This window comes from Eurosta solidaginis, chromosome 2, assembly GCF_040869045.1.
Source record: "Eurosta solidaginis isolate ZX-2024a chromosome 2, ASM4086904v1, whole genome shotgun sequence".
Classification (NCBI taxonomy): Eukaryota; Metazoa; Arthropoda; class Insecta; order Diptera; family Tephritidae; genus Eurosta; species Eurosta solidaginis.
The window spans coordinates 92,710,015-92,722,359 of NC_090320.1; the positions used below are offsets into that span (position 1 = coordinate 92,710,015).

Genomic DNA, 12,345 nt, shown 5'->3' on the forward strand with positions numbered 1-12,345 from the left:
AAATCAGCGCTGCCATAATACTGCCCTCAGAACCGCAACGGGCTGTCTTTTTATGTCCCCAGAATACCATCTACATAACGAGGCGAGGGTACTCCCCATTAGAGAGAGAAATGAAATACTAACCAAACAGTATCTGCTGAATACCCAGAAACCTGGGCATCCCTACAGACATTTGATTGATGAGGCCATACCGCCCAGGGATTAATGGGTCATCTTCGTAAGCATTATGAGGAAATACCTCACCTGAGAACACAGCCGTATGAAGCAAAAAAGCACATGCAGGTCCTCAGTGATATCCACAACCAGGCGTCGGACCTCTATGCCAGGAATTGACCGGCGAATCCAGTACTAAATGAAAAATACCCAGAACTAACAGAGGAGGAACGCACTCTCCCTAGGGGAACACGCGTCACTCTAGTTCAACTTCGATCTGGGTACTGTAACAGGTTAAACTCTTACCTACCCAGAATCAACCCCGACATATAAAATGTATGTCCTGCTTGCAATGTGTCCCCACATGACACCTAACATCTGTTCAATTGTATTGTGGAACCAATTTTATTTACCATTTTTATTATTTTTTCTTAAAAATTTATAACTCGATATTTTAAAAAAGTCCATATTTTTTTTAGCAATATCAATCATATCATTTGTCTAACAAAAACCTCTGATTATTTGCACATTCAGACTTATTAGGCAATTTTTAGTCATAACTACATAGTAAAAAAACGTATACATACAAGGTCCATTTTTCAAAAAACAATTCATGAAATAAAGGTTTTAATTTTTTGACAAAAACTGAAGACTTAAAAAACGAGAACTAACAAATTTTCTTACTCATATTCATTTTTACTTTACTTCGGAATTATAACAGGTTCAGCCGTGTCTACATTATACTTATTTTTTAAATTTGTTTTTATCAAATTAAATTGTAAAAAATACGTTCAGCCGCTGCTGAGCTATGAGGTAAACTGTTGTTGTTGTTGTAGCGATAAGGTTGCTCACCGAAGGCTTTGGGGAGTGTTATCGATGTGATGGTCCTTTGCCGGATACAGATCCGGTACGCTCCGGTACCACAGCACCATTAAGGTGCTAGCCCGGCCATCTCGGGAACGATTTATGTGGCCACATTAAACCTTCAGGCCATCCCCTCCCTCCCCACCCCCAAGTTCCATGAGGAGCTTGGGGTCGCCAGAGCCTCGTCTGTTAGTGAAACAGGATTCGCCGCGGATAGGTGAGGTTGACAGTTAGGTTTGGAGAGGCTATATATTGCGCTGGCAACCTGAAGAGTTGCGCTACACATCCCTTGAATCTGGTATTTTAGTCGCCTCTTACGACAAGCATACCTACCGCGGGTATATTCTTAACCCCTTACCCGCTGGGGGTATGAGGTAAACTCATTACTTTCGATGCGAATTCAACAATATGTTTATACAAGGGACATTTTTCTGCATTTTTTATATCACGTACATTTCCCAAAAATTGTTCAATATTCTTTCAACACGACATATTAGGTTCTAATAGCAACAGTTTGTACTGTGTGCATATATCTTCTTTTTTTCACTATCATACATGTTGGGAAATGAGTTTAAAAGCGTTAAGAAGGAAATTAAACCAATTTCTGAAACTATTTTTTCAGGATCTGTTGAGGATAAAGTGTATATCATAATATGCAATATTATCGAATTTAAACCGTTTTGTGATTTGCAAACATAATTCAATATAGAAACTACGTATCTTTGATTTAATTTGCAAAACATCTGCGCTGTCTATTTTTCTCTGTGATATATATGATTCTGCATTAACTCCTATATAAATATTGTGGCGAATATTAGCAACACTAAGGCATACTATCATCTCTAAGCCGATACTAAGCAGTCACTTGTATCTACATAAACAAATCAATCATTATGTCTACACATATGTACATACAAGAAGCGGAGAGATATGCACAAACACATGCATATATATGAGATACTCACAAAAGTATGCAATCATCGGTCGAAGTATCACTCACAGATACACGCATATGATAAGCTATAAACGTGCATCTGTAGTTTACAGCTGGTGAGTTTATAGCTGGTAAACAAGTAGTAAATTCTAGAAGGAGAAACACCTAAAAGTATGTGAACGAGGAAACCGAAGAGTATAAAAGCAGTACCAGCTGAGGCATGGGCAATCAGTTTGATTTAAGCACGCTATTGGTTGCGAAGTATAAGTGTTATTATCCTTTCAAAGTAGTCTAATAAAGACCATTTTGCATAATTGAATGTTCGAGTTATTTATTCAACAATTTATTTATTATTTTATTATTTATTTATCATTAATCAAACATTCGTTACAATATCTTTCAAAGGTAGAAAATTTAACTGGTCATTAACATTTAATGTGCTTAGTTCCGCTTTATTGCAAATATCGCCTTTTATAAAAAAAGACAAAATTTGTTTATAGTGCGTGGATGAGTTGTAGAGCGTTTTCTACAACGTCTGACCGTCAAAAAGCTTGCGAAGGTTTCTTTACATAAATAAAGTTAAACCGAACAATTAAAATTTGCGATTTATTGAAGTTCACTCTTTGATGGTTACAAAGTGAATAATCTTAAAAACTAAAAACGAATTCAGTGCTAACAAAAAAATATGTATGAATATTCCATGGAAAAGCCCTGTTATACTACATTGATAATTAGAGAATCTCTTACGATTTCTTGAAATAGGTAAACAAAGCAATAAGTGCGAGAGAACAAAAATATGCGTGTTGTTATGTACGCAATTATGTTTATATCCAACAACCCAAATGTATGAATGCTGCAGCGATTAAGGGTACGCTTACATAGCCACCGATAATACTATGTTCAAACAGAAAAATAAATTGAGATAATTTCGATTTAAATTGAGTGGTGTCCATACAACTCAACTAAGCTTACACAATAGTAATTTGATAGCTGGTTGGCTCATCTCTACAGAAACAACATACCTTTGTTCAGGCTGTCAAAATGTGCCTGTTGGTATTAGGCGAATGGAATAAAAACATAAAACTTTAAAATATTTGTGTGTTGTAAGAAAATGTGTTCAATGTGTTGGTTTCATTTTCCGTTTGCCATCTTCTTTTGACAATCCTTACTCCAGTGAAATGAAAATAATCAAATCAGCTGATGAGATGAGCCTATCATATAGTTGAGCCATGCGTAACTGACGTTTAAATCTACTCAATAAACACACTTTACAAGGTTGCATTTACAGTTTGCAACAATTTATTACGCAATTTTTTTTAAATTGGCAATTTATTATTACAATTTATTATATGATAAATTGCGTACTAAATTGCCCAAACGGTATAAATTGCCAATTTGGTGTGTGTTTGTACATAGTATAAGGCGAAAAATTGCAATCGGCCAATTTTATCGGCCAAACTAGTGCTAAAATTGCAACGAATTATCGGCCGGCAGCTATTTTTCTCAGATTTTACTTTTTCGCAAAAATACGCAGGCAAGTTTTTGGTTTAAAAATAAATAAATGCATGGGATCGCAGACATTTATTTTATGGATTCTCCTTGCCCCATTCGGAGGTGGAACGCCCGGAGGAAGGAATGGATAAACGAAATCTTTCAGGAAAGAACAGAACTGATAGAATATAACATTATTACCCCCAATTAAGGCCAAATTAAACTTACTTAACCCTAACGCCATAGTCGTAACCATACCCATATCCATGACCATCTCTATTGTGATCGATTAATGGTGCCATAACCGTAAACAGCTGACCATTGCTGTCATGAGCTGGGAATGTTTTGTTTATAAAAAGTGATTGTGCAAAGTGATTGCAAAATTTTGTAATTTTTAATCAAAATAAAGTAAAATAAAACATTTTTAATAGTATTTTTATTAATACTGCAACAAATTGGGTGCAAATCTACATAGTGAAACAATTAGGTGGTGAATAAAGCCCCATATCTACATGTACCACAATGTAAGTTGTCCACATATAACAAGTTTAACTAATTAATAAGGATTTCTGGATTCTTACAGATTTAATTAAATATAGCACTACATATATATATATATTTGAGTGCAAGGACGTGAATTTAACAGTAAGTATCTTCAAATAAAACACGGAAACTCACACAAAACCTTTTGGTGCATAGAACCGGCTGCCGTGGGAAGTGCATTAACACTCTGTCGTTATATTTGGTAGGGTCTGTTAGGGATTGGCGGTTGACCACATATTACCAACACCAGCAAAGAGGTTGCATATCCTGTTTGTGTTGGTCAACCAATTGCTTCATCTCGGCATTGAGAGCAATAATTTTCTTATCTACTGGGTTGGGGTTTCGTCTGCCGGCAATTCCTTGCTGTCGCATCTATGAACCGCAATATATATAATGGATAATTAAGAAAGAAGTAAATAAAACATATATATTTATTCCTGTTTAAGCTAACATGAGCAGTGACGAAGAAATTGACAACTTGTTCCTCAGCATAGTGGCGTTATATGAAGAAGGAAATTAAGACAAAAAAGACGATGGCATGCCCGCTCCATTAATGCTAATAGGACTCATGCCTTATATCACCAAAAAACTTTCTTAAGAATTAAGGATATGGACGAAAGTGAGTTTTTTGCCCATACAAGAATGTACCTGCCGGTTTATAACACCTTTTTAAAACTAATGGCTCCATCACTGACCAAATTCAAACAACAAATTGGTGTGGAAGAACGTTTATCCATTACACTTCAGTAAAAAATTCCCAGACATTAACATCGTATAATGCATTAATTAGTATGATTTTTAGGTACTTGGCACATGGTATTCCTTTCAAAGAAATAGCTTGGAGCCACAAAATTGGAAAGAGCACTGTGAGGATGATTGTTTTGGAGACTTGCGAGGCTATCTGGCAAACGCTTTCCCAATATATTTAAGTGAACCCACAGAGCAGCAATACAAAAATATAACCACTGACTTTTCCCAAATGTGGAACATGCCAAATTGTGTAGGTGCTATTGATGGAAAACACGTTGCTATAAAATGCCCTCCGAAGTCAGGGTCACTGTTTTTTAATTATAAAAAGTTTTTCAGCCTCGTCTTGTTGGCAGCATGCGATTCTAAATACAAGTTTACCGCTGTAAGCGTAGGAGCTTATGGAAGTCAAAGCGATGGAGGCATTTTTCATGCAACAAGGTTTGGGAAGATCTGTTGGAAAATCGATTACCACTTCCACCAGATACTCCTCTTCCATTATCGTCACAACCCTTTCCGCATTTCTTCGTTGGAGATTGTGCATTTCCCTTAAAAAACAATCTAATGAAACCATATCCGGGAATGAATAAGACAAGGGAACAGCGAGTTTTTAATTACAGACTGTCGCGGGCCCGCCGCGTTATAGAAAACGCACTTGGGATTTTGACTGCGCGATGGAGAGTATTGAAAACTACAATGGAGTTTTATCCTGAAATGCAGAAAAAATCGTACTCGCATGTTTAGTTCTGCATAATTTCACGATACTAGTCGGTGGTATTTCCCAGAAAACTACACTGACGGAGAAGGGGCGAGTGCAGAATGGAGGAACGAACTAAGAACTTCTGGAGGTCCGCTGCGGACAGTACACTCATTTCGAAGAAGGGGTCGAAATAGTGCATACGAGTATCGGGAATACCTTACCAACTACTTTATGACCGATGGTGCAGTAGCATTTCAAAATCACATTGAGTAATATATTTCAGGAGGTAAGAACCCAACTTATATACACTTATCTAGAAGTTACATTACATATTGACTACCTCCTTATAGATCATTTCGGCGGAAGGCGGATACACAACAAAACAAAGCAGCAACTATTGATGCTGCACAAACACAATGCTGCTACAAAATCATAAGCTTTTCAAATTATTTTAACATAGAATAATATAATTTATTTCATTTTTTCTGTATACATACAGTAAAGAACAATACTGAAACAATACTTCATATATTTTTAAAACATATATTATGGTTTTTTATATAGAAAGTTAGTTCAAATAATTTCACTAAATCAAAAATTGCAATTCTGCCTCTTGTATATTAAATAGAGCATAATATAATACCACAAAGTTTGTATTGTGCATTCTTATTCTAGTTTTGCACTTTAGTGTTTACACATACTAATATTTAGATGAAATGGAAAATGCAAAATTCAGATTATATATTTTGCCGGAAAACGAAAAATTGAATTCAACATTTTGAAGGAAAACAAAAAAATTTTTTAAATACGTATTTTTGCACTTTCATAAATACACGAATTTAGTTCATAAAAATAAATATATGTAGCTTTAAAAATCCGCCACGAACTTTGAAATTTTTGAGCAGAATTTTTAGAAAATCTCTTGTATGCAACTTTGTTTCTTATTCAATTTTGTTATAATAATATGCAAGTTAAAAAGTGTTACATTTTCATACACTAATGCATCAAAAAAAATCTATGTTTAAGCTATTACTAACGAATGGGCAACAAAGCTGCATACTCAAAGATTACCTAAAAATCTATCCTGGCATTTGTGTGAACTTTGAAACTTTATATACATATACGACTTTTGTTATATATTATGCTATATTATAAATGAATATCAATAATAACACATACAGCTGTGAACACGACAATAGCAGTGTGAATTATAAACGCTATTTTTTTCTTTTATTTATTTTCGCTAGTTTTAGAAATAACTTCAATGAATTGTATAACCAAACACATGTAAACTAATTTCGAAAACATTTTCGGGAAAATTCGAACGGTGTTAAAAAATCTTCATGCAAATTTCAAACTTTTATTTAGAGTTTTCAGAATTTTTTTTAGTACAAAATTTTGTAGTAAAATCAATTTTAGTATAACAAAGTGCATGTTTGAAGTCTCCCAAAAACCGTATTGATTTTTGCCAATTTTTTTCAGAGTTTTTTAGATTTTCTTCCATATAAACATTTACTCTTTGTATGGAACCGAATCTAAAACTCTCTTTGAAAAAAAATTGGCAAAAATCAATGCGATTTTTGAGGGACTTGAAACATGCACTTTGTTATACTAAAATTGATTGGAATACAAAACTTCATACTAAACAAAAATTCTGAAAACTCTAAATAAAAGTTTGAAATTCGCATGAAGATTTTTTAACACCTTTCGAATTTTTGCATTTTCCCTAAAATGTTTTCGAAATAAATTTACATGTGTTTGGTTATACAATTCGATGAAGTTATTTCTACCATTAACGAAAATAAATAAAAGGAGAAAATAACTGATAAAATACATCAATAATTTTCACTGCTATTTTAGTGCTAGCAACTGTACATCAATATATGTAACGAATAAAACTATTTTCACTATTAATATGAGCAGGTGTGTACATATCTACTATTATAAAAATTTTAATTCTTATGTGTGTTTTTTTGTTACATTATCACAGAGCTCACAGAGTATATTAACTTTGATTGGATAACGGTTGGTTGTACAGGTATAAAGGAATCGAGATAGATATAGACTTCCATATATCAAAATCATCAGTATCGAAAAAAAATTTGATTGAGCCATATCCGTCCGTCCGTCTGTCCGTTAACACGATAACTTGAGTAAATTTTGAGGTATCTTGATGAAATTTGGTATGTAGATTCCTGGGAACTAATCTCCGATCGCTATTTAAAATGAACGATATCGGACTATAACCACGCCCACTTTTTCGATATCGAAAATTTCGAAAAACCGAAAAAATGCGATAATTTATTGCCAAAGGCGGTTAAAGCGATGGAAATTGGTAGATGGGTTGACGTTATGACGCAGAATAGAAAATTAGTAAGATTTTGGACAATGGGCGTGGCACCGCCCACTTTTACAAGAAGGTAATTTAAAAGTTTTGCAAGCTGTAATTTGGCAGTCGTTGAAGATATCATGATGAAATTTGGCAGGAACGTTACTACTATTACTATATATTTGCTAAATAAAAACTAGCAAAATTGGATGAAGAACACGCCCACTTTTTAAAAAAAAATTGTTTAAATTCAAATGTTTACAAAAAATTTAATATCTTTACTGTATATAAATAAATTAAGTCAAAATTCAACTCCAGTAATGATATGATGCAACAAAATACAAAAATAAAAGAAAGTTTCAAAATGGGCGTGGCTCCGCCCATTTTCATTTAGTTTGTCTAGAATACTTTTAATGCCATAAGTCGAACAAAAATTTACCAATCCCCAAATTTGGTAGGAGCATAGATTCTATGACGGTAACTGTTCTCTGTGAAAATGGGCGAAATCGGTGGAAGCCACGCCCAGTTTTTATACACAGTCCACCGTCTGTCCTTCCGCTCGGCCGTTAACACAATAACTTGAGCAAAAAGCGATATATCTTTACTAAACTTAGCCCACGTACTTATCTGAACTCACTTTATCTTGGTTAAAAAATGACCGAAATCCGACCATAACCACGCCCACTTTATCGATATCGAAAATTACGAAAAATGAAAAAAATGCCATAATTCTATACCAAATACGAAAAAGGGGATGAAACATGGTAACTAAATTGGTTTATTGACGCAAAATATATCTTTGGAAAAAACTTTGTAAAATGGGTGTGACACCTACCATATTAAGTAGAAGAAAATGAAAAAGTTCTACAAGGCTAAATCAACAGCCCTTGGAATGTTGGCAGGAATACTGTTAGTGGTATTGCATATATAAATAAATTAGCAGTACCCGACAGATGATTTTCTGGATCACCTGGTCCACATTTTGGTCGATATCGCGAGAACGCCTTCACATATACATCTAAGGGCCACTCGCTTTTAAAACCCTCATTAATACCTTTAATTTGATATCCGTATCGTACAAACACATTCTAGAGTCACCCCTGTCCCACCCTAATGGCGATATCTCGAAAAGCCGTCCACCTATAGACCTAATGCCCACTCTCTCTTAAAATGCTCAGTAACACCTTTCGTTTGATACCCATATCGTACAAACATTCTAGAGTCACCCCTGGCCCACCCTAATGGCGATATCTCGAAAAGGCGTCCACCTATAGACCTAATGCCCACTCCCTCTTAAAATGCTCAGTAACACCTTTCGTTTGATACCCATATCGTACAAACATTCTAGAGTCACCCTTGGTCCACCTTTATGGCGATATCTCGAAAAGGCGTCCACCTATAGAACTAAGGATGACTCCCTTTTAAAATACTCATTACCATCTTTCATTTGATACCCATATCGTACAAACACATTCTAGAGTCACCCTGGCCCACCCTAATGGCGACATTTCGAAAAGGCGTCCACCTATAGACCTAATGCCCACTCCCTCTTAAAATTCTCAGTAACACTTTTCGTTTGATACCCATATCGCACAAACGTTCTAGAGTCACCCCTGGCCCACCCTAATGGCGATATCTCGAAAAGGCGTCCACCTATAGACCTAATGCCCACTCCCTCTTAAAATGCTCAGTAACACCTTTCGTTTGATATCCATATCGTACAAACATTCTAGAGTCACCCTTGGTCCACCTTTATGGCGATATCTCGAAAAGGCGTCCACCTATAGAACTAAGGATGACTCCCTTTTAAAATACTCATTACCATCTTTCATTTGATACCCATATCATACAAACACATTCTAGAGTCACCCCTGGCCCACCCTAATGGCGACATTTCGAAAAGGCGTCCACCTATAGACCTAATGCCCACTCCCTCTTAAAATTTTCAGTAACACTTTTCGTTTGATACCCATATCGCACAAACGTTCTAGAGTCACCCCTGGCCCACCCTAATGGCGAAATCTCGAAAAGGCGTCCACTTATAGACCTAATGCCCACTCCCTCTTAAAATGCTAAGTAACACCTTTCGTTTGATACCCATATCGTACAAACATTCTAGAGTCACGCCTGGCCCGCCCTAATGGCGATATCTCGAAAAGGCGTCCGCCTATAGACCTAATGCCCACTCCCTCTTAAAATGCTCAGTAACACCTTTCGTTTGATACCCATATCGTACAAACACATTCTAGAGTAACCCCTGGCCCACCCTAATGACGATATCTCGAAAAGGCGTCCACCTATAGACCTCATGCCCACTCCCTCTTAAAATGCTCAGTAACACCTTTCGTTTGATACTCATATCGTACAAACATTCTAGAGTCACCCTTGGTCCATCTTTATGGCGATATCGCGAAAAGGCGTCCACCTATAGAATTAAGGATTACTCCCTTTTAAAATACTCATTACCATCTTTCATTTGATACCCATATCGTACAAACATATTCTAGAGTCACCTCTGGTCCACCTTTATGGCGATTTCTCGAAAAGGCGTTCACCTATAGAACTAAAGCCCATTCCCTTTTAAAATACTCATTACCACCTTTCATTTGATACCCATATCGTACAAACACATTCCAGAGTCACCCCTGGTCCACCTTAATGGCGATATCTCGAAAAGGCGTCCACCGATAGACCTAAGGCCCACTCCCTCTTAAAATGCTCAGTAACACCTTTCATTTGATACCCATATCGTACAAACAAATTCTAGAGTCAGCCGTGGTTCACCTCTCTTAAAATACTCTTTAATACCTTCCATTTGATACACATGTCATACAACCACATTCCAGGGTTACCCTAGGTTCATTTTCCTACATGGTGATTTTCCGTATTTTGTCTCCATAGCTCTCAACTGAGTATGTAATGTTCGGTTACACCCGAACTTAGCCTTCTTTACTTGTTTTATACTCGAATTAACGTATTATTATATTAGGATAGGTCAAGTTTCATGTTACATGCAATACAACATATAATATATTAATAAATAAAGAAATTAATGTATCACAATTCGATTTTCAGTCTACATTTTGTGCTTTCTTAGGAATCTCAAATATATCTACATACAAAAATAATGGCAAAAATTATTGCAACATTTTATCGGTTATTTGTTTCTTTTATTTAATTTGATTAATTTTAGAAAAAACTTGAATGTATTGTATAACGAAAACTATGTAAACCAATTTCAAAAACGTTTTCAAACCAATTAGAAAGTTCAAGAAGTTTTTGAAAATCTTCATAAATGGTTCAAAATTTTTACTTGGAATTTAAAAAAAAATTTGGAGTATGGAGTTTAGTAGCTTAATAAATTTTAGTCTAACAAAGTGCAATTTTGAAGTGTCTCAAAAATCAATGCGAATTTTGGCAGACTTCAAAATTGCACTTTGTTAGACTAAAATTCATTAACCTACAAAACTCCATGCTAAAAAATTTTCTAAAAAAAACTTCTTGAATTTTTTAATTTGTTTGAAAACATTTTTGAAAATGGTTTACATAGTTTTCGTTATACAATATATTCAAGTTTTTTGTAAAATTAAATGAAACAACGGATAAAATGTTGCAATAATTTTTCCTACTACTTTTGTGAACAAAACTGTACATCTATTTATACATACATTTTGTACTTTCATTAGGAATCTCAACTAAACATCCCGTGGCATATTTGGTCGCATTCATATTGACATATTAAATATGTGTCACGGGATGTATTCACATTTCATTACAACTTAAAAGGAAATTAAATAAAAAAATCAGTCAATTTCTTTATAAACTAAAAAGATAGGTTTTGCTATTGCAAAGTTGGCGTTAAAAAGCGTAAAGAGGCAGACATACAAATATGTATAAAATGTGGATATACAAAAACTTCTTACTTACATATATTTGTATGCCTGCCTTTTTTGGTAATTGTTTACTTTAGCTCCAAACTGATAAAACACGTCCACAAATGTTGGGAGAGGTGTCGGGTGATGGGTTTTGACCTCGGTATCAATAATCCAAAGGCGAAAATTAAAAAGTTTATTTCAGTCAATAGATATTTTCAAAAACTGTTTAAAATTTTCATGTGGCTGTATTTTTGATGATTTTGTTGTACACACACACACAATTATGCAGAAATAATTTAGATCGCATACCCGGTGTTGGATCAGGCTCTCGATTTTGGCTCAACCGGGGGTTATTTGATTTTTTCTGAACACCTTTTGATAGAAGCAAAATGTTTTTTTTTTTTCGCCTCCGTATTGATCCCGAGGTCAATGCCCGGCTTCTGACTCCCCTCCCCACATTTTTGGACGTGTTTTAGTTGTTGTGAGCCAAAGTAAATAATTACCCATTTCTTATCTGCTTTTAGTGCCAGCTTTTTAGTTTTAAAATTAAAATTATAAAAATGGCAATCACCCTACTGGTTGTCATACAAGTATTCCACAATCTCTGCTTCGTCGTTCTCCTCATACTGAGCTTGCATGACAATCTCAGTGCACCGTTGCATCACCACCGCCTGATTTTTCTTCTTCAAACTCGATATGACGGAGCACA

The 12,345-nt window shown here is 35.2% G+C and overlaps 1 pseudogene; it reads left to right on the forward strand.

Annotated features, from left to right (window-relative positions):
- Window positions 1–4,627: 4,627 nt before the first annotated feature.
- On the forward strand, window positions 4,628–5,493 carry LOC137242275 (uncharacterized; annotated as a pseudogene).
- The last annotated feature ends 6,852 nt before the right edge of the window (window positions 5,494–12,345 follow it).